Source organism: Mastomys coucha, unplaced genomic scaffold (genome assembly GCF_008632895.1).
Source record: "Mastomys coucha isolate ucsf_1 unplaced genomic scaffold, UCSF_Mcou_1 pScaffold9, whole genome shotgun sequence".
In the NCBI taxonomy this organism is placed as follows: Eukaryota; Metazoa; Chordata; class Mammalia; order Rodentia; family Muridae; genus Mastomys; species Mastomys coucha.
Window position 1 is genome coordinate 2,949,303 of NW_022196915.1, and position 24,398 is coordinate 2,973,700.

General features: G+C 40.6%; 1 protein-coding gene across 3 annotated transcripts in view; it reads right to left on the minus strand.

The window, feature by feature from the left end:
- Rarb (retinoic acid receptor beta) overlaps positions 1 to 24,398 on the minus strand; it is a 632,162-nt gene that overhangs the window by 423,877 nt on the left and 183,887 nt on the right. The window contains exon 2 of one of the 3 annotated variants that reach the window (XM_031361096.1): positions 7,126 to 7,183. The exons of the other annotated variants lie outside the window; for them this stretch is intronic. The gene's annotated coding sequence lies outside the window, so the exon portion shown is untranslated. The remainder of the gene's footprint in view (positions 1 to 7,125; positions 7,184 to 24,398) is intronic. 3 annotated transcript variants of the gene reach the window in all.

Consider the following 24,398-nt stretch of genomic DNA (forward strand, 5'->3'; position numbering starts at 1 on the left):
CAGACTCTGAGACTCAAACATAAAATTTCCAGAGAGCAAGCAAGAATGATCATTAAACAATGTCCTAAGTGTGTTGTTATCTTAGCTCAGTCCCACACTTGGGAGTTAATCCCAGAGGATTAGTACCTAATAGCATCTGGCAAATGGATATAACACATTATGCAGAATTTGGAAAGCTTAAATATTTGCATGTATGCATTGATACCTGCTCTGGATTCATTTTTGCTTCCCTGCAAACAGGAGAAGCCTCTAAAAATGTTATCGGTCATTGTATACTAGCTTTTAGTGCTATGGGACTGCCCAAAACCATTAAGACGGACAATGGCCCTTCCTACTTGGGGAGGAATTTTTCTTCCTTTTGCAAAAATTTTGGCATAGTTCACAAAACCGGCATTCCTTATAAACCTATGGGCCAAGGTATTGTTGAACGTGCCCATCGTACTATCAAAAACTGACTTTTCAAGACCAAAGGAGGAATTCTCTTTCCTCAGAGATCTCCCAAAGTGCATCTGGCGTTTGTCCTTTTTATTTTGAACTTTCTGCAGATTGATATTAATAATCGTTCAGCAGCGGACCGACATTGGCATCCTGAATCAGCAAATTCCCACGCTATGGTGATGTGGAGGGATCCGCTCACTAATACGTGGCTTGGTCCGGACCCGGTCCTGGTTTGGGGCAGAGGTTCTGTCTGCGTGTTTTCCCAAGCCGAAGAAGAGGCTTGCTGGCTACCAGAAAGATTGGTGCGACAGATTGATTCGGAGAAGCCGATGCCTTAAGATATGCTCCTCCCAGCCAGTTTTGCCTTTGATAGATTTTTTTACTTCGCCAGTTTTTCTTGTGTATGTGTGTGTATGTTCGTTTGCTTTGGAAAACTGCTAATGTCTGCTTTACCCGATCAAAGCAGGGGGGACAGGCAACTCCCGAGAAATGCCTGTTTCCTAGAAATGCCAGTTGCTAATATCTGCTTTTCCCAATCAAAGCAGGAGGTGGGACAGGCAAATCCCGAGAATTGCCTGGATCCTGCTAATTGACCAGCTTCTCAAGAAAAACCTGCTTATCCGATTCAAGCAGTAAAAGCTCCCATGGAGCAAAGCTTTTGTGACCGGTTCAATGTTCGCTAGATCAGGCATCTCCCGAGAATGCTTGGTCCGCGCTCAGCCTCCAGGCTTTCAAAGGTTAATTCAGTTCTCCAGAGGCTTCAAGGAACTGATTTGCATCATCCTGAGATGGAGCCCTGGCTTCCAGCTGCACCACACCCCGCCCTACTGAATTCAGCACCTGACTGAAAGAGTTATGTCTGCCATCTTCGGAGATTATGATAGGTCTTTGGACCATGGGTTTTGCGGACGAGCCTTGGCATTCTACATGGAGGATGGTGCATTCTGATGACCCTTTTCTGGCTGGGAGGTCACCTAGGCTGGCACATGAATGATGGCCGTCTGGGTTACAGACGTTTCATGGCCTGGGTTTCCCACTGTGCGTAATCACCTTGGAGGATGGAGCCAGAGGTGTTATGCGCTTTTATGTTGCCCATGTATTTGTGTCAAGATCTTATCGCATTTCCCTGCATCGTTTTTAAACGAAATAGGGTGAATTGTACTGTCCCCGCTGAGCTCAACGGGATTTCTCTATAGGACTCTGGAGGCAGCAGTCCGGCCCGGCCCATCAGGTGTTTGGGACCGGAGACAGCTCCAGGGATCAAAGACAGAACCGGTAGACCAGAATTCAAAAAGAACTGAACCTTTAATCCGCTTTCCTGCCTGAAGCCCTCGCTTGCAGGGGCTTGTTTACAGACTGAAATGTTTGTTCCCTGTTCTCACTTCTATGCTAAAAGACATAAGATTGTTTTACCTCAGGTATAAATATCCCGATTCACTAAGTAAAGATCATGCCTTGATAAGCATCTACTTGGCGTCGTTCCTTGTCTCTCCTAACCCGCTTATTTTCACAGAATCTCGACTTCCCCAGTTCGTGAATCACCCATGGTATGAAGTGAAACTGCGGGTCGGTTTCCTTCAACCAACTCTTGGTTTCATTGATTCTTTATATTGTTCTTTCATCTTCTAACCAAAAACAGTCCAGAGCCAGATGGATTAAGCACAAAATTCTATAAGACATTTAAAGAAGGGTAAATACCAATACTTCTCAAATTATTCCACAAAACAGAAATTAAAGGAACATTGCCAGATTCATTTTATAGGGCCACAGTCATCCTGATAACCAAAAAACATAGACTTAATAGAGAATGATAATTACAGACCAATTTTTCTCATGAACATGGATGCAAACATACTAAGTAGAATACTTAAGAACTGAATCTAAGAACACATCAAAAAGATCATCCACCATGATAGAAATCTGGTTCTATCCAAGAGATGCAGGGATGGTTCAACATATGAAAATCTGTCAGTGCAATCCACTATATAAAAGGACTAAAAGAAAAAAACCATTAGATGTAGAAAGGCCTTTGACAAAATACAATCCCCCTTCATAATAAAAGTATTAGCTAGATCAAGAAACAGACCTCAATATAATAAAGGCAATTACAGCAATCATATAGCCAACATCAAATTAAAAGGAGACAAACAATTTCTATTAAATTCAGAAACAAGACAAGATATAGAGATATACTTTCTCCATGTCTATTAAGCATAGTACTTGAAGTTTAAGCAAGAGCAAAAGGACAGCTAAAGGAGATCAATGGGATACAAGTTGGAAGGGAAGAAAACAAAATATTGCTATTTGCAGATGATATAATAGTATACATAAGCAGCCCCCAAAATTACATCAGGGAATTCCTATAGCTGATAAACCTCTTCAGAGAAGTGGCCAGATACAAAATTAACTCAAAAAATATATATCAGTAACTCTCCTATATATAAATGATAAATGGGCTGAGAAAGAAATTAAGGAAATAACATCTTTCATAATAGATACAAATAATATAAAATAGCTTGGCGTGAAACTGAGCAAATGAAAGACCTGTATGACAAGAATTTCAAGTCTTTGAAGAAAGAAATTGGAGAATATATCAGAATATCACTCATACTCATGGACTGATAGAATTAACATAGTAAATTGACCATCTTGCCAAAAGAAATCTAATAGATACAATGCAATCTCCATAAATATTCCAACACATTTCTTTACAGACCTTGAAAGAACAATACTAAAATTCATATGAAAAAAAATAGCATAGCTAAAAACATAGAAGAACTTTCAGAGATATCACAAATTTCTCATTTAAAGATGTACTACAAAGCAAAAATAATAAAAATCACATGGTATTGGCACAAAACCAGACAGGTTGGTCAATGGAATCCAAAGACTCAGATATAAATCCACATACCTATGAATAATTGATTTTTGACAAGGAAGCAAAAATTATACAATAGAGACAAGAAAACATATTCAACAAATGGTGCTAGTCTAACTAGATAGCAGCATGCAGAAGGATGCAAATAGATCTATATCTGCAAAAAACCTCAAGTGGCTCAAGGACCTAATCATAAAGCCAGATACACTAAATCTGATAAAAGAGAAAGTGGGGAGTATCTTTAAACATATTGACACATAAGACAACTTCATGAACAGAATATCATTGTATAATCATGATTATATAAAGTATAAACATGATGTATAATCATGCAGGCCCAAAAATCAGTAATTAATAAATGGGACCTCATGAAACTGAAAAGCTTCTGTAAGACAAAGGGCACTGACAATAGGACATAATGGCAGCCTACAAAATGGAAAAAAGATCTTCACCACCACCATACTTGACAGAGTGCTAATTTCTAAAATATATAAAGATCTCAGGAAACTAGATATCAAGAAATCAAGCAACCCAATTAAAAATTGGGCTACAGCTGGGCAGTGGTGGTGCACGCCTTTAATCCCAACACTTGGGAGGCAGAGGCATGTGGATTTCTGAGTCTGAGGCCAGCCTGGTCTACAGAGTGAGTTCCAGGACAGCCAGGGCTATACAGAGAAACCCTGTCTAGAAAAAAAAAATGGACTATAGATCTAAACAGAGAATTCTCAACAGAGGAATCACAAGTGGATGAGAAACACTTGAAGAAATGTTCAACATTTTTAGCCATGAGGGAAATGCAATTCAAAATGACTCTGAGATTCCATCTCACATCCATCAGAATGGCTAAGACAAAACCAAAAGTGACAGACAGTTCATGGTGGCAAGAATGTGGAGCAAGGGGAACACTCCTTCATTTCTGGTGGGCTTGAAAACTTGTACAGACATTTGGGAAATCAATATGGTAGCGTCTCAGAAAATTGGGAGTCCATCTACCTCAAGACCCAGCTCCTGGTTGTATATCCAAAGGATTTTCCATCATACCACAAGGAATTTTTCTCAACTTTGTTCATAGCAGGTTAATTAATAGCCAGAACATCTTAGATGTCTCTCCACTAAAGAATAGATAAAGAAAATGTTATATGTACTCATGAAATATATCTATTACAGGCAAATAGATGGAACTAGAAACTGCAGTATCCTGAGTAAGAGATAAGATAGACTCAGAAAGACAAACATGATGTGTACTCATGTATAAGTGGATATTAGCTGGAAATTAAAGGACAACCATGCTGCAATCCACAGCGCCAAAGAAGCTACATAACCAGGGGGGTCCAAGGGGTGTGGGTGCTACATGAATCTCCTCCCTGTGAAGAAGAAATAGAATAGACATCACAGGTGGATGGAGTGGCTGTGTGTGGATGGGGGCATGAATATGGGGCCCAGCTAGCTCAACTGGTCGAACAGGAGATTCTTAATCTCAGGGTCATAGGTTTGTGCCTCATGTTAGGCACCATTTTGTTGTAGTTAGGCTTTGGGCCTTTTTCCAAGACCCATGCTTCCAGAAATAAGACTCAAAATCAAAATACACTTACAAGCACCTTGGCCATATAGTTAGGCTCTTCTTTGACAAGATCATAACTAAAATAACCCAATTATTTTAATCTACATTCTGCCACATGGTTGGTTATGTTCAGGTATCATGTATCTGTCTTGTCATATCTTTCCCATGGACCTCCTGTGCCTGGCCCTATTCTAGAATCCTTTCTTCTTCAAGGCATCCCACCTTCCATTTCCTGCCTAAGCCATAGGCCATGGGTTTTTTATTTGATAGGTGATGCAACTGTACAATAAATAAGGTATTTGCTCTACAGGGAAAGGAGGGATTAGGTGGGGGAAGGATGGAGGGAGAGATTACTGGGAGAGAAAATAGAAATTGCAGGCACCTCTGGGATGAGTCTAATCCTAGTAGAATCAAGAAACCCAATTATCTACAAGGGTGACCCTAGCTAAGACTCCTAGCAAAGGGGGATATGGAGCCTAAACTGTCTAGCCCCTGTAACCAGGCAAGACTTCTAGTGGAGGGATTGGTACACCAAACCAGCAATGAAACTGTAGACCTACAATTTATCTTGCATACAAGATGTGCTAGGATAAAGGTGGTGCAGAAATTCTGGGAGTGTCCAACCAACAACTGGTCCAGGTTGAGACCCATTACATGAGTAGGTTCCTCACCTTTGATGCTATCTGGGTGGCAAAAACTCAGAGGCTGAATAACCCAGAGATCTAAGGTAGAAAATGACACTTAATGAAATTCTGCTATACTCAGATTTGTGCCTTGCTCAACTGCCCTTAGAGAGGCTTAATCCCAGCAAATTATGGAAACAAATGCAGGGACCCATGACCAAACATTAAGTAGAGGTAGGAAATCCTGGGTAAGAGGGGAGGAATGATTGTAGAAGCCAGAGGAGTCAAAGACAACACAAGAAAACCCAAAGGTTCAATCAACCTTAACTCATACAGCTCACAGAGACTGAGCTGACAAGCAAGAACCCTGCATGGGACTGACCTAGACCCTCTGCATATATGTAACAGTTATATTTAGCCTGGAATTCTGTGGTACTCTTAACACTGGGAGCAGGGCTGTCACTCAATCTTTTGCCTACTTTAGGGACCTTTTCCTGAATTGCCTTGTCCAGCTTCATTACGAGAGAGGTATTCAGTCTTACTGCAACTTGATATGCCATGGTTAGTTGATATCCATGGGAGACCTGATCTTTTTGGAAGAGAAATGGAGAGAAGTGGATGGTGAGGGAGTCATGGAGAAGGGAGGTGTGGGTAGAGACTAGGAGGAGAGGAGAAAGGGGAAACTGTAGTTGGGATGTGAAAGAAAGAAAAAAAGAAAGAAGGAAAGAAGGAAATAAATAAATAAAGAAAGAGAGAGAGAGAGAGAGAGAGAGAGAGAGAGAGAAAGGAAGGAAGGAAGGAAGGAAGGAAGGGAGAGAAAGAAAGAAAAGGAAGAGAAAGAAAGACAAAGACAGAAAAATAGAAGGAAGGAAAAAAAGAAAAGAAAAATGAAAGAAATTATAAATATGTATAATTTCTCTTTTATATAAATAGTATATACACATAATATATGTTGTATATATACATATAGTTATAGGTACATGTATACATGTATAGACACATATATGTGTAGTTTTATATATTATATATATGTACATATACATACATCTATAAACATGTTTCTGCTTAAATTCATTGACTTTGTTACTCATTGGAGTACCATGGATCTCTGAGTACATGGCTACCTTTCCAGTTCTCTATTTTAACTATAAACTGACGTGGGACTAGACCATTTCCCCATATTTTTTGGATCCTTTGTTTGACACAGTCCTTCAAATGTCTTATCCTCATTTAACTTAACTTTTTATTAGTCATAGTTTGTGGGGATGCTGTGATGTATTATACCACTGTCAGCACTTGCAAAAGAAGTTCCGGGGAGTGTGGGCTGGAAAGGTGGCTCAGTGGGAGTGTGTGGCTACAAGGAAGGGTCAGTGCTTGACAAGCACTTGCTGAGCTTGCAGTAAGTTGAGTTTGATACTCAGACCCACATCTGGCAGCTCCTAGTTGCTTATAACACCAGCTCTAAGGAATCAAGGGCTCTCCTCTGGCATCTGTTGCACTCCCATGTAAACAGTTACATACATAATATATATAAAACTAAGATCTTAAACAGAGAACAAAGCCAACTTATTTACAAACTTCTCCTAGAAATAATTTCCTCATCAGTGATTACAAAGCACTCTTACCTTTTCTGCTTTGTCTGCCCAGAACTGCTCTTGCTCCTGTTGGCACAGTATGCTTTTTCTGTAATATGTAGAATTGAATTTGTCAACAGGATGACTCTCAAGTTTGTCTTCAGTGTGTGCATTTCCTACAAGCACCCATTTCCTCCAAATTCAATTTTGTTTCTACTTTTATTTTAAATGCAACATTATGAATATTAAAGCATCATTAAATATGCATTCTAGCCTCACAAAGGATAGAAATTACAGAGCCCTAGACCTAACCTCTCCGTTACTGCTAACCTGACAGTGTTAATAATAAAAACCAGTGCCAAGTAAACGTGACGTATGGGGAGATGACTCATGTCTCCTGCCACTGGAAGGCCACTCCAGCATTGGCTTGGGTTGAATCTCTTTCATCATATATCCAAAGCTGCAGGAGTTTAAGCAGGCCATTCCACTTTTAGGAGTGTGCCCTGAGGAAATAATTAAAGCAAGGAAAGAAACAGGAATCTCACAGTATTTATAAAAGTGAAAAATGGAAACAAATTAAGTGCATATGAAGAGTGGCTTGAATTAAGCCAACTGAGATGCAACAAAGTAATTAAATATTAAAATTATATTATAAAAATGTAAAAGATCCTGGGACATAGTATTTATCCTATAGAAAATGGTTATAAAATGATGTGTAGGTTTTTATCTATAGTGTAATCATACCTGGAATGTATGTGTATCAACAGTATGGGAGATTATGTGCCCAAATGCTGATATTGGTCAGCTATGGACAGGTAAGTCTTATGGTTGAATGCTTTTCTATTTTTTTTTTGATTACCAATTTGTCCAGAAGTTAAATTATAAACCTGAAAATTATTTTATTTATTTTAGATTTAATTTTTTTGTGTGTGTATCAGTGTTTTGCTTGCATGTATGCCTGTGCACCACTTGTATGACTGGCCTCTTCAGAGGCCAGAAATGGGTATCAGATCATCTGGGTTTGGAGTTACAAACAGTAGTGAGTTGTCATGTGAGTGATGAGAATCAAACCTGGTCTTTGAGCTATAGCCTCAGTCCTGAGACCTAGCTTCTCAATACACCAGGAATATATTGTAGTGAAGAACTATCCCACTTTATGCATCCAAAGCCTAGAGTGTGAAAACCCGATCTCCAGAGGGTATGGGACCTGCACATACTGTTTCTCCCATGCACACACCTATGATCAGGTCTAGTTCATAAAGTCATCATAGCAGGAAAGGACCAGCAACAGCTTAATGTGAAGGTTAACAACTTGAGCTCACAACACACCTGTTTTCCTATTCAGAACTTTTCTCCTTTTCCTTCAGAGGAAACTCTCTCTCCCTCTTTTGCATGTCTAAGTGGCCAGTATCACTTCTTCTCTTGCATCATGGGTCCACTTTTAAAGCATCAAAGACTTTTTCACAGGCACTATGTTCCATAAGCTGGTAATACAGATGGCTGTAATGATACACAGGTGGATTGTGTATGCTGTGGGGACCTACTGGACAAAAGGATACTCAGATCACAAGGTGGGATAAAGCTGGGTGCCTAGACATTTTTTCATACTCCTCAATTTTATTGAATTTATAACCTGTTAATTCCTTAATTCAGATATTTGAGTTTTGCTTCCTCAGATCACAGACAACTACAGACAACTGCTACTGAGAATGTAATCACAGACTAAGAGGGATGGCTATGTGTGCCGTCGGTATTCTCAAATGTTTTATATCAATGTCCTATGTGTACATTAAGGCTAGCTGGGCATTTAGTCACTTAGACTAGTAGGCTATAGTCTAACTGTTCATGCTAGCCAGTCCTCTTCTAAGGCAACAGCATCATACTTAGAAATTTCTCTCTGGATTCTTGAAGACATTTCTGATCTCTGCTACTGTATATCCTGTTGCCCCTTGCTGATGATATTTGCCAGACCTTTGGAGGCAGAAGGGAAGGCATCCCCTTTTCCTGGGATCTTTTCCAGTTTAGAACACTCATCATGTGTTAGTCCTTTCTACCAAGCCTGATACTGGCAGGAAGCCAGTTTCTTGACCCCTTGAAGCCTTGAATTCTAGGCTCAATATGAAGATGAATGAGAGTTGGGAATATCAGTGATGGCTGGCTCCTTATTGCTGCCCCAGGATAAAAAAATGAAACTCTGTTCCTGCAGCACTGAAAAATATCTTTATGTATCTGCCATTGATGATGTGGAGGTTTGAGTAAACATGATAACTACAAGCTCACAGTGAGTGGCAATTTTTGGAGGAGTGACCATGTTAGAGTCGGTGTGGCTTTGTTGGAGGGTACATCATTAACTAGGTGGGTGGGGTTCAAGGTCTAAGAAGCTCAAGGGCAGCAGGACACTTGGCTCACCATTTCTTCCTGCTGCCAGAGGATCCAGAGGTAAAATTTCAGCTTCCTCTACAGTATCGTGTCTGCCTGTCTACCACATGCTTCCCACAATGATGATAATAGGCTAAAGCTCTAAACTATAAGAAAGCCACAATTAAATACTTTCCATATAAAAGCGGTCATACTGTCTTTTGAATGTTAGTGTCAGTGAAACCCTAACTAAAACATGGTGTTGGCAGATTCACAAGGCCTCTTCCCATGTGTTGCTAGACCTTTACCACTTCATGACAGACTAAAGTATGCCAGTGGCTAGGCCTCTGGCTCTAGTGACTCTAGATGTACTGTGGATTTCCTTGGCAAAAGGAACCAGTTACTCTCCATATTGCTCTCCCCCTTTCAGCCCCACACCTCTTCAAAGTTCCCCATCAGCCTTACCTTAAGCCTCATCACAAATTGAACTCCTATGGAAACCTACACAAGTAAACTTGCTTCCAAAAGCAATACATGTATCAGGAAATAAAGTTTTCAGGAAATTGTAGTGTTCCCTCAAACCTAAAGGACTCCTCTGGGACATGTATGATTATAGCCTTTTTTTTTCCCTTTGGTTTTTTGAGACAAGGTTTCTCTGTATAGCCCTGGCTGTCCTGGAACTCACTCTGTAGACCAGGCTGGCCTAGAACTCAGAAATCTGCCTGTCCCTGCCTCCCACGTGCTGGGATTAAAGGTGTGCACCACCACCGCCCAGCGGTTATAACATTTTTATGCTTAACTTTTCCTAAACTGAGATGAGATCAGCCCTACAAACTCACTGGCAATTGAAAATGCATCTGATACACTTGCTGTGGTGTGCATGCATCCTGCAAAGCCATCCTGACAGGTTCTTGCCACTGTGATGCTCTTGGCATGTAGAGATGATATCATTATGAGCAGAATGTGTGCATGTCATTGTGGAGTAAGCTCTCTTGGGAGTGGCTTATTGTATCTCTATCCCTCCCTCCCTCTTTCCCTCTTGCTTTCTCCCCCTCTCTCCCTCCTTCTCTTTTCCCTTCTCTCTGTCCCTCCCTATCTCTTTCTTTCTTTCCTTCCTTGCCTTCCTTTCTCCTTTCCCCCTTCTTCCCCCTCCTCTCTCTCCCTCCTCTGTCATGCATGTAACATCTGCCTCACCATTCCACCATTGCTTGTGCCAGTTGCCAGCACTGTGGTCTTGCTCTTCCAATTTCCGTAACTCTGAACAAAAAATATCTTTTCTTTATAAAGCATCCTCATGTAAGGTAGTATGTAAAGCAACAGGGAACTTACAAGAGCTACCCTACTAAGTATTATGCTTTTGGCAAAGCCCACCTTAAACATATGCAGAACACTCACATTCACCTGACAGCTGGGCAGACTCATTTGATGTAGCACTGCATGATTGGTTACTCTGTGACTCAGGTCTCTGGGAGATGTGTGTTACAGTAAATATTAAAAATGAACAGACACGTTCCTGTGCTTGTGCCCTGCTACTCTCAGCTCCGGTGGTCTGGCCGGCCTGTTCTTATCTCGTGGAGACTCTCTGGCACGGAGTTCCCTACACGTCTCCATCCAACTCACTAAATTCACACTGGTGGGTGATTACCGTGCCAACCCTGTGCTTCAAATCCCCCACAGCCTTTGTGGTGTGCCACAGGCAAACCCATGCTTTGCCTTTCTCTCTTGAACCCTTTCTTTCCTGAACCCTTTCTCTCTTGAACCTGGATGAGCTGCCATATGAAGAAAAACACAGCACAAGCTTATTTCAGAAATGATGAAAACTCAATTGTTGGGCACAGCAACTAAAATCCTAATCTTGTAAGCCTTATTAAATCTAAATCCTCCAGTGGCAAATCCTGACAGATTCGCCATTGAAACCAGGAGACACTCGTAGCTATATCTTGCCTTCATGTCTATCCCTGTCCAAAAAGACCGAACTCTCTCCTGCTTCCTCTTTTCCTCTGTCCAACCTGGAAGTCCCTCCTACTCACACAGTGATTGTCTCCATTATTCATTAGGGGATTGGTTCACAGGAAGTCACATGAGGACATGTGACTCACTCCTTGTCTGCTGCCCCTCCCAGGAGAGTGGAATTAGTATCAAAATACAAACAGCACCAGGCCCATCCACAACAGATGTGGCTGGATGCTATGAAACATTTCAAGAGACCATCACTAGCCCAGCACAGAACCAATTCATAAGTGTGTTTTCTACCATGTATATACTGTTTTTACCCCATCTCAAAGGCAAAAATATCAGTTGTTTGAACCATAATCAGTTGGGAACTGTCTTTGCATTACAAGCTGAATTCTCATGGCTTTCAGCACAATTACCAGGTATACAATGGTACCTGTCAATAGCTGACTCATTTACCAAACGCTCATCATGACAGTGCTAAATAAAGAGCAATAAAACTATTTCTTCCTCTGTCAGTGAGCCCAGGGATGCCTCATTAGCTTCTTATTTTTTTTCTTTTCTAAATTTATTAGTGGATAGAATAACTCTACACATCAAATTCCCAAATCCAAACCTGGATACATTTCTTGAATTCTGAGCAATGGTTTTGCTACTCTTGTGACCCTCTTTCTGGAAAAGGGAGAAGAAAGAAATGCTAAGGTTGGAGGAGGCTGCAGTTTAGAGACCAGCCTTGCATTTCCTAATGTGGGAAGCATTCAAAGACTGACGTGACACTACATTATGCATGCATGGTAATTTAGTTCAGAAGTTCACAATTATTTTATTTTCAATATTAATTGCTTTTGTCTCTCAATAAATGACTCTGTAGGAAGTGGAATTCAATTTCACTCATTTTCAATAATCGAGATTGCTCTGAACTAGCTCAATAACTCTCAGCTCCTCTTGGCCTTCGACATTTGCTGGTCTTAGCACATAAATAATGTGGGTTTTTTTTTTTTTTTTTTTTTTTTTTGCAGATTCCCGAGCAGGACAGACTAGCCTTGGGCAAAATTACTCTGCAGGAAGAGTTTTCCATGTACATTTCCTCCCTTGTGGCTTTGTCCTCTTCAGCAGCTGCAGTGTCCTGGTTTCTCAGATTCCTTCTGCTTGTTTCTCCCCAGAGAAGTGGAACATCACTGTCCTTGCTCACCTTGTGTCTTTTGTTCTAAGTAGCCTTCTATCTCCATCCACAGGCAGACCGGGATGAGAAGTCTCAGTACAGATCATCACCTTCACTGGGCCCGTACAGACATCCATGGCAGAAGTATCCTGGGATTTCTCTGTGGTCCTCTTATGCTTTGCCTCACACTGTTTTTATGACTGTATGCAGATGACTCTCTCCAGGAAGAGACAACCAGTTTCTCAAGAAGCCATTCATTCATGTATTATACACCATACATTAACACACTCATAGCTCTGGTCCTTCGCAGGTCTCTGTGCATAAATACAGTGAATTATAAGTTACTGAATTAGGATTGTGTCTAAGAGGCCACACTTCAGCCTTACAGAGCGCAGTTCTTTGTATACCCATTGCACTCCCTGCCAAGCCTCTGTTTGTTCATTGAGTATAGCAACAGAGTTGAGCCAGAACGCTAGAGTTATTTCTCTGTGAATACCCCAAACCCCTACCAGGCTTGGAAGGTTCTGCTCCTTGCTCAGTGTGAAATCTTAGGAAACATTTATAAATAGAATTGTGAAAGTCCCTGACACCTTATTGGTTTGTTTTGTTTTTCTAAACTTTAGAATCTAAAGAAAGTATTGTGAGATGCATAAGGAGTGCTTCATGGCCATTGTGATATGGTTACAACCTTGGGCCAGTGACTGAGAGCAGATTTACCCACATACTGAAGCCTTGGTGCACTTTCCCATGTGATGCAGGCTCTCCACTGAAGCTTTAAGCATTTATTTTCTGACATTGGAAGCAGTGACTCACAACCTACTAATAATCCAATAGCAGTCTACCAAGATGAACACAGAGGTACTGTTGGTAAAGGTCACATTTTCCCTTATATGCTTGCAAGTCATCTTGAAAATGTTGTAACTGTTTCTCTCTATAGATTACAGTCTTCTGATTTTCTTTAAGCAAGCGACTAGCTAGAATGTCAGTACACTGCTTTGTGTTCAAAATTTAAGGATGTCTGCCAAGGATTCCATTAGATTTGATTCAATTCAACTTAAATCATTTACAGTGATTCACATTAAATAAAATAAACTACTGTGGATTAAATAGGAGGCAAACACAAGCAAAACAAACCCAGGTCCTTACCCCAGGAAGCTTACTATCATGGGATAAGTAATTGAGTTTGATACAAAGCAGAAACAAGAAGTGTCCTTCAGAATAAAGTCTCAGTGTGAGTGAAGGCTTCTAGTTTACACTCATAATTAATTGTGGATTTAAAAGGGGAGAAAGAGTTTTGAGGGTGCCTCTTTTCCTTTAAGCAATAAAGTATCAAGGAACTAGTGCCTAGTGTGTGTGTGTGTGTGTGTGTGAAAGAAAAGAGAAGGGGAGAAAGGGAGGGGAGGAGAGGGGAAAGAGGAAAGGAAGGGAGATAAGAGGAGGGAGGCTATGCGGAGAATATGGAAGGCTCCTAGAAAGAAGCAGTCCTGCAATGCTAACATGAGCTGTGACCATGGAACCAGTAAGCTTCCTGTTACAACAACACAAACATGTAAGCAGCTCATTTGGCTTACAGTTTTGGAAGCTTCAGCCCATGTCTAATGGCTCCTGATTTTTGGATCTAAGATGGCATAGCATGGCAGGAAGATACAGTGAATCAGAGTTGCCTATATTCTGGCCAAGTGTAGAGATAGACAGAAGAAAAGGTTGTATCTGTACAATTCCGTCAACAGTGCATCCTTAGTGACCAGGCTCCACTTTTCCAAGAATTGACATTCTCTCAAGAGCACCACATTATAAAGACAAAGCCTTGAAGATGTAGATCTGGGGAATACTGAGGACTCAATCTACCACACTATCAAGAATATCCTAAGTTATTTTCACATGTGATGAGTAAGCTAGGCTTCCTAGATCTACATGCGTTTCAGTTTCATAAAGCCTCTTAAGCCACAGCTTACTTGGTTCTTTTTGTCTTTGGCCATGAAGTATTTGAGTTACAATTCACGTATGTCTTCATACAGCCAAGAAAGCATGCTAATGAAGGTTGAATCCTGCAACCTTGAGGATGGCTAATATCTCTGATCCTGCTCAATCTGTCTTGTCTCTTAAGATTTTCAAGCTCCATGTCCTTTATGAAATTTCTGATGTTTGTTTCTAATTCACCCTAGTTCTTCTAAACCATGCTTCTATTGCTATGCCATAGATTCATGTGTTTGAACGCTTGGCCCATAGGGAGTGGCACTATTAGGAGGTCTGGTCTTGTTGGAGGAAGATTGTCACTGTGGCAGAAGGCTTTGAGGTCTCATAAGCTTAATATAGGCATAGTATGGCAGTCTCCTTCTGCTGCCTATAGATGGAGAAGTAGAACTCTCTGTTCCATCTCCAGTACCATGTCTGTCTACATGCTGCCATGCTTCTTGCCATGACAATGATGGACTAAACCTTTGAAACTGTAAACCAACCCCACCCAATTAAGTATTTTCCCTTATAAGTGTTGCTGTGTTCAATTGTGTTTCTTCACAGCAATAAAAGCCTAACTATGAGAATATATCACTTCTCAACCACTTCACCTGCTGTCCTCACAGGGGCCAGGTTGTAAAAAAAATATACTTATATTTACTACATAACTAGTTTCTCTCTCCTTCTGTGTGTGTGGCTACTATCTATTAGAGGAACAAGTTATCATAGAATTTGGGACATAGTTTACTATGGTAGTCAAGAGCATAGATTGCTTCTGTTTGGATTTTATTTTTTAATGTGCACATATTTTTTGCTCCCTTACTTACCTAGCAAGGTACAATTTCACATACCCTGCCCACTCTAAGATAAGTGTTTGATAAGATTGGTCACTGAAATGCTGTGGAAGGAAGTTTGTTCTTTGCTTCTCAGTGAGCATGTAGTCAAATGCTAGAAACCATTGTTGGCCTGGAATTCTAAATGTTTCCAGTAAGCCAGGACTCTGGCAGGGGTTCTGTGGTGTGAGAAGCAGACATATTCAGTGTAGGAAGAGAGAGAGGGCAGCTAGTGAAAGATGTACAATGAATACATTTGGAGGAAAAATATACAGGACCCTACATGATATGATCCACTCATAAATCTTACTCATAAACTCCCACTTATTAGCTTCTGGATGTGAATCTAGCTGTTCCACAGGATACATGTTAGCAGTTCTCACTTTGGTGATCACTTTCTGAGCATGTTTTAAAATGCCAAATTTGATGTTTTAAAGGAGAATATAAAAACCAAAAGTAAAGCAACCCAGAAACCCCTAATGAGTTGCAGAAATTTCACTGGCCTTGTCAGGTCCCAGAAGACTTCCTACATGACTTCAAATACTAATTCACTGAATTCTCACCTTCAGAGTAGAAGCTATTTTTATCTCAATGTTATCTTTAATGGTATGGCTCTCTTCACTATAAAGGCTTGGTAATGATTTAAGAGTTGCTACTAGGTTCCAATGAGAATGGGACAAGAAACAACTACTACTTAGGACCCATGACAGGAGTCATCAGACTGAGTATAAATCACTTCATCATCTTCTGTTGATAAAGTTTTAAATCACTCTTGGTGATGTAGTGTCAAGTGAACCAAACCACTTGTGAGTAATCATTACTGGCCAATGAACTTTTTCCATTGCAGACTCTTCCATCCCTGTTATTCTTTCTTTAGTCTGGACCTACACTGCTAACATTCCCCTGTCTACTTTCCTACTTCTAGCCGTTAACTTACTCTGTCCATGTCTGCAGATGGGTGCTTTTCCTGCCCACTAGCTCTCAATGAATCACCATCAATGCAGGAATGCATACATGAACCAGTGATGCCCACAGTGTCCTGCCCCTCTTGCATATGCCCCATGGCTTTCTTGTGTATTACCTCATATTCTCCATCTTTCCATGCTCACAGTCACTCTAGGGTTCCCTTCTTCCTTTTATTTCCATGACCTCAGCATCCACTTTCTCACTTTCCATGAACTTCTATCCTGTTCTAGACTTGTGTGTCTGTAGCAGTCCATTTTACATCCTACATAATAATTCTGCCCTAATATCCCACAATCAAGTTTGTGGTGACTCTGTATACAGTGAGCCCCACAGATTCTTCTCCTCAAGTTCCTGGTAATAGTTGTACAGAAGAGGGCAAATCTCCACATCACATTCACACTGCAGAAATGTTTCTTATCCTGTAAAGGAGACCAGCTCAAGTACTCACTTCTTCAAGGCAACAGGTCTAGCATAAGAATGGTCCCTTAGATAGAGGTAGTTGAATGATGGCTGCATCCTCCATGAGATCAGATGAACAAAGCTTAGGAAGTCTAACTCATCTCCTGTTCTATGGATGTGTGCATGCACGCACGCACGTGTGCACATGCATGCAAACACACACACACACACACACACACACACACACACTACACTCATGTTTTAATCTGTTTGTGAGTTTGACTTCTAAGTGAAACATTGACCATCCATAGTGAAGAAATATGACTGATGATGGCCCAGCAATCAATGCAATAGCCCAGAACTCTTCTGGTTCCTCACTGTTCTCATAAACAATAGCATCTTTAACAATGTTGACTGAGATGAACATGCAGCATTATGTAATCACTCAAATCTATGGGGTAAATGGTGACAATTCGATACACATATGTATATAACAACAAATTGGTATTGCTGCATCCTTAAACTCCTTTTTAATGTTTTTACAGGACTGGATATAGCTCTCAATGGAGGGCTCTCAGTAGCTCTGTTGACAAGCATTCACTAAGCCAAAGGTTTTTTTTTTTTTTTTTTTTTTCACAAATACTCTAGCTTTCCCATCTACTACAGGTAGGCATTTAGGACTCAAAGAAGCTAAACTCTTAGAGTTTAGATACAAAATGTTTTCAGACAGTTCTTTGAAAGTTGTAATAAGTGTCCTGGTTCTCAAAACAAACAGGTCAAGTCTTACTTTATTGCCAGAAATATCTCCTTTCTCCCACATTCACAAGTAGAATACTTACCATGGCGGTTACAGTCTCCCATTCCTCCTCTGTACTTTTTCTGTTTATTAATAGTCTTGGCAAGTAGTTTAAGCTCTGCTTTATCTCAACACCTGCTTTTCCCCTGGATAAGCTATCATTCTTTCTTAGAACCCAACTCCTTCCTTTCTCATGGCCCCACGCAGAAAGCCATACTCAACTTTGTTAAACACAACATGCCCAGGAATACACGTTTATCTCTACCTAAGCAAAAAAAAGATGTAAATCTACAAGATTAGATGGCTCTGGAGAGGAGACAGCAGTAAGTGAAAGATGCCAACACAGTTGTTTTAATAGCTGGGAAGTGTAAGAACATTTAAACTGGAGAGAATTAAAACATTAAATTGCATTTAGAGGTTGAAATGGTTTCTGAGAACCAAACTAATGTACCCAAGAAAGAAATATCCTAGCATATGATCCCTTCACATTTGTGTGGTCATATATATATATAAATATGAAAGATCGATTGGGAATTGCAACATATACAGGCAAATGAAGGGAAGACAATGGACACAGAAATGTAATGTGGGAGGGCTAAACGCTGTCACTTATAACTACAAACCAGCAAATGATGTCTAAAATGACAAGCTGAACTGTATGAACACATCATTTAGAAATGTTAGGAAGGGGACTCAAACATCCCTGAAAGGTTGACACTAGTGCCTTGGTGGGGTGGGACACAGCATGGAGTTTCTGTACTTGTGTTCTGGAATGGTGCCTAACTTTATGACTAGAATGTGAAACATGACCACAGCTCATGCTTGACTAGATGGTTACCAGTTTGTGGGGACACTGTAGATCCTTTAGGAGCATTGCTGGTAGATGTAGATCAATATGTGCAGGCCTTGATGACTATCACAGATGTAGTCGCTTATTGCTCAGTTTTCCATCCATCATGAAGTGAACAGGTTCTTCTCACATAGGCCCCTGCCACCATGATTCTTTCTCCTCAAGATCTTATGCTAAGGGACTATGGACTGAATCCTGTTAACCCTGAGCCTGAAAAAGTCTTTCCCTTCAAGTTATTTGCCATAAACAAGATCAAGTGGTACAAAGTGACTCACATAGAAGCAATATGTTTCTCTAAACCAAATTGTTTCATTTTAGTGTCATAGGACATAATTTTAACTTTTCAAAATATTATCTTTTTTAGATAGCTTTAGTGTTTTATTTTGGGTTTTTTTTTTTGTTGTTGTTAGTTTTGTTGCTGTTGTTGTTTTGTTTTGCTTCCTGGCAATAAGAACTGAAATTATGACTTCATGCAAACAAGGTAAGCACTCTGCCATTGCCCTGCATCTCTACCCAGTAAGTAAAGTTTCATTTGAGTAACTAACTAGCCATGGGTTTCCTCATTGAGAGTTATCTTTGTGTAAGACACAAATCATTTCAGGACAACCAAATAGTTTGTGTTGAGCACTCAGAAGCAGCTCCACCCAGCTGTGTAAATGAGCACTTTCCTGACTCAGGTTCATAGCACCAGCATGAGAGATGGTGGGAAGGAATCTCTTAGGCTCCATTCTTCCACCATTGTTCCAACATGCCATCTAAAGAGTGTCACTTGAAGCATGCTTGCATGGCCATAATAAAATCATGGCCTCATTGACAGACTTCTAGCATCTCTCAGGAAAAGGACCTCAGCTGGAAAAAGGACACTAAAGTGGTGTGACAGCCTATATAACTGGCCATCCCAATGTGCACACACTCTGTTGGATTCAACACTGAATTTCTTAGAAACCTTCATCAAATTTGGCAAACTTTTTGACAATTTCAAATGAAGTTCCACAAATTCTAGGGTGTGCCCAGATTTGACTGTGCCCCTGAGGACCTTTCTCCACTTCTCCTGTACCAGCTAACTTTCTGTCACTCTCTTTGACTTCAGTCCATGGCAGCCCTAAAGAGCTCCACCATTCACTTCTTGCCTGAACTTCCAGACTTCACATTCTGAAAGGAATGGATCATCTACTCTGCACTGGGGACAGTTACATCTTCAATGAACAAAAGTTTTAAACCGGCCTTATCTTCTTTCTCTTCTGAAATACATTTCCCTAATCCTTTAAAACTTTAAAAGCATGGGTAGATGAACCAGAACCGTCAGATAAAATGTAAAGAAATCTGAGTGTTAGTGTCTTTGGCCAGAGAAAATCAGTTGACTATTATCACAAGATTTACAATGCCATATGACTGTCCTGAAAATGCCAGCACAATTATAAGCATTTCTTAAGAACTGCAACAAGCAAGTCTATATAATGAAACAGATTCTCTGACATCATAATATAGCCCTTTCAAATGCCCACAAATACCTCCATTGAAAATCTGGTATATCTATCAAAGGTGATTTGCATTGGTTACCCAGCCTTCTTCAAGCTATAGCAATTTACAACAACCATGTAGTAAATCCAGAAGGGACCTGAGATGGCCACTGTTTGGATAAAATTTTAAAAACCTGACATATTGGCCTATGTAAGCATGGCATCATCTGAATTTCAAACTGAAAGTGCTCTTGAACAGTATGGTGCTGTGGGGAAAGCTGCAGCTGGAATATTGGGGACTTGAGTTCAAATTCTTTGAGACTCATCTGCAATAGCAGGGAAAACCCAGTACTCACCATATTGAGTACCTAGGAGGCACTAATTACTATGAACCCAGTATGTCATGGTGTTTACCCCTAAATGTGGGACCCCCTAAATACCTGTCCCTTGTGGACCCACATGTGAATGACCTCAGTTCAATAGTATGCACTAAGGCTGGCAACACAGTATGTGGAGTCACTGATATGTACCATGGCCTCTGACACTGTGTGTAGTCTGCATGCTTTGTGTACTAGTATGTGCTGTCCCTCCCAATGCTGTGTATGGCGTCTGCAAGAATCCTTTGAGAACTCCCTCTCTTCTTCCACTGGGGTCTTTTACATAAACATTTTTAAAATGATTTCCCCCAGTCTTTCCTTATGGATTGTGCCCTGACCTAATTACATAAGTACCTGATGGGCTGGAACTCTTCCAAAAGTGCCTCTTAGGAAAAACAATCTGAAGGGCTTTCTTTCCCTTCTTGTGTAATTACATAATTACTCAGCTGACTAGTATGAGCCACTGTGCGCCATTCTGATCTCCCAGGCACAAAAGAGTTTTATTATTTTCCTTGGAACTACCTAATTACCGATGGATAGCAATAACTCCCAGACTCCTTTCAGTAAGTAATCTGTAAAGCTCATGGCTGCAGTGCCTCCAGAAGTCCCAGCAAATGGTAAATTTACAAAAACAGAGTCATTTGCCACAGGAGATACTGGGGTTTGTAGTGACACGGTGGTCTGATAATGAAACACGAGTAAGTCTGAAGGAAAAGTGTAAGTCTCTGGGCACAGGGTAAGTTAATGAGGCAAGTTCTCCCTGCTGAGTGCTAGCAAGTAAGTGTTCCAGAGCCAAACATAGCAGCTGAGCTCACTTCTCTTCAGTTAAAAGTAATCAAGAATTGCAATGTATATATTCAATTGAATCCTCTGTGTGTGTGTGTGTGTGTGTGTGTGTGTGTGAGAGAGAGAGAGAGAGAGAGAGAGAGAGAGAGAGAGAGAGAGAGAGAGAGAGAGAGAGAGAGAGAGAAAGAGAGAGAGAGAGAGAGAGAGGCTGAGACAGAGAGACAGACAAAGACAGAGAGAATGAGAGAGATAGGAAGATAAGAGACTGGGAAGGAGATCCCTTTCTCTGCATCTGTACTGATTGGCTCTCTGAAGATTTATTAGCAAAGCTTATAGTGTTGACAAAGCAGACATACTGCTAGAACCCCATTTTCTACGTCCTGAGGAATGCCTGGTGCCTTAGTAACTTTTCTACGGCCATGATAAATTACAGTGGGGAAGAAAGGGCTCGTTTCACCTTTCACGTCTTGGTCACAGCCCATCACTGAGAGAAGTCAGGATAGGAACTCAGGCTGGGAGCTGGAGGCAGACAGCAAAGAGTGCTGCTTACTGGTTTCCTTCCATGGCTTGCTCAGCTAGAATTCTTTTTTTTTTAAATTGAGATGATTGTAATATATTTTATTAATGAAGATTGTTTAATTAACTTAGAGTATGTTTTTTTTTTTTAATTTTTAAAACATTTGTTCATTTATTCACTTTACATCCTGCTCACTGCCCTTCCTCCCAGTCACCTTCTCCCACATCCTTTCCCCATCCCCTTCTCCTCTGAGGTGGTGGAGCTCCCCACCCCCATGTAATTCCTTACCCTGGCACATCAAGTCCCTGAAGAGCTAGGTACATCATGTCCCACTGAGGCTAGACAAGGCAGCCAAGCTAGAAGAACATATCCCTCAAACAAGCAGCAGCTTTTAGGATAGCACCTGATCCAGTTGTTCAGGACCCACATGCAGCCTGAGTTCTTATACAACCCAGAATTACCTTTCCAAGGCTGGCCTGGCACCTCCCATAATCAGCTCAGCCCTCCTACCTTAATCATTAATTCAAAATCCTGTGCCTCACAACTTTGCCTCTGGCCAATTGGCTGGAACCCGATGAGCTAGGAGAATTTATTAGTTTATCTGGAAGATACCCCAGCTCTATTACCTGGGTTTTTGGACTAAGTATCTACTAGCCTGACATCCCTGCCTTCTCTTGGACTTCCTGGGATCATCAGACAATGTTTTTCAGATCTCTGTACATTGTCTTCGAGGGGCCATGGATTATAATCCGTTTCTCCAAGAAATAAGATCCTTGTGCTCTTCAAACTATAACCCTCAAGTTCACAGGGCTTATATTTAGATTAAAGATGTATACAGGAGAGAAGGGACTTATATTGAGAAAGGCATGGCCAGAGGATACAAGACTGGTCTTACATAGCCCATTTCCCTCCACAACTTCTATATTCTACTGCCTCTGTGAAGAGGCTCTTAGTCATGTTTATTTTAATCAAAGTTTATTTATATAAAATTTGTATACTTATTATTTTTGTACACTACATAAACAAGAGAGACTCAGTTAAAACTCTAAATAGATTTGAAACATTAATTGTAAGTTAAACATGTGATGGCAACACACATAGGTATGTGGAACTCCCAAGTTCAAGCTCTGATTTCTACAGCAAAAACTCACAATTATTTTATATCCCTATAGCATACAGGGGTTATCTTTCTTCATCCCTTCTATTATTTAACGACACAAAGTGTTATTGCCTAGGTCCAATGGATAGAACACTAGGCACAGACCTACGAAGGGGATTGAGCCAATTATGCCTTGCTTGACAGTTACAAGAGCTGACCAAAGGACAACAACTACCCACATTTTTTCTGAATCAAGGCATAAGAAATTCATGTAAGAGTCACACGCACATCTAAAGTCACAATTATCTGTCATCTTTGAAGGTAATAGTGCGGGTGTAAGGCTTTTATTCAACACTTGTTCAAAAAACAAGAAAAGAGCCCCTTAAGAGTTGAAAGGTTTTTGTTGTTTAAAAGTATTCTCTAGGCTTAGTTCTTGTTTGTTTTGTTCTTTTGTTGAATCCTTTTTCATTTACTTTAAAGCAACTGATTAGACTGTAACTCTTAAGAAGAAAACACATTAAAGGCCTGCAAAGCATCAGTTCCCCAGTAAGGAGGGCTGTGCCCTGTGTCCTCCCTCACATGTGGCTTCTGTTAGAGCCACTGGGGAGTTCTGAACAGTGTCAATCACACGTCTCTTCAATAAACCACAGAATAAGGTGTTATTAATTCTCCTCAATATTCGTAAAGCCATTGCCGTTTATTACCTCTGTGTAACCTCCTGAACAAGGCTCGAGGCTCCCATTTGCCTTTCTGACCCATGGGCAAACCTCTGCTACTCTCAGGGAAACACAGCCATGAAACACAGTTCTTTTGGATGGAAAACTCATTAGAAATATTCCTGGTATTATTATAAGTAGCTTCTTTTAAAAAAAATGAGAAAGAACAATTCTGACACCCACTTTCCTTTCTCTCCCCCTAAACTCCACAGCGAGAATAAACTTTTAGAGAAAGACATTCTTTCTGGATCTATTAATACATCACTCAAAAATTTCCTCTTTCCTTTGTTAAAAAAAAATTGACTCACTTCCAACCCCCTTTGAAAGAGAGTGTTTAAGAAATGTTATTTAAAGCATACACACACTCCATTTCGCATCCCTGCTGACCATTCTCAGGTTACAAGACGCTGAAGTGCATTTGGCTGGCAGCCCAGTGTATTTATGACTATTAATAAATGAGTCACTGGTGTAAGAATGCAAATTTTATGTGGCCCATGTATAAATGGGCCAGTTAAGAATGACCAGATACACATTTTATGTGTCTGCTAAATAATTATGTCATAGAAGTACAGCTTGTGAATTTAACATTAAAAAAAGAAATGGATTCCAATAATCTTAGAATGAGTGTTTGTCAAAACATGGTTTTGGTGAATTAAGGTTATTTTAATAATAAAAGCACCAAGTGATCATTTTTTAAAGCAGTATTGAAACTTAAACTCCCCTGAGAGGCCTTCCCCTAAGGGCTTCAAGCCTCCTCACCAAGGTGTCACACAGCACCTGGCTCATAAAGTCACTCCCAGAGTTTCAACATTTTCCTTGGTTCTTCATGAGGGACAGGAAGTGCTTCTTGTACAGAGCTATGAAGCTTTGACAGGAGATGTGAGAACATTTCAAGAGTGGGAGGGGAATGGCAGTTGGCAGGGTCTGAGGTGACAGAATAGGATGCATGTTGACCCAGACTGTGGGAGGCTAGAGTCACACAGAAGAACAAACCCGGGGATCATACCTGATTGCTCTATACTCAAACTTCACTCGGTGCTTACATCTTACATGTTTATATGAACACACACACACACACAAACACTCAGGCAGACAG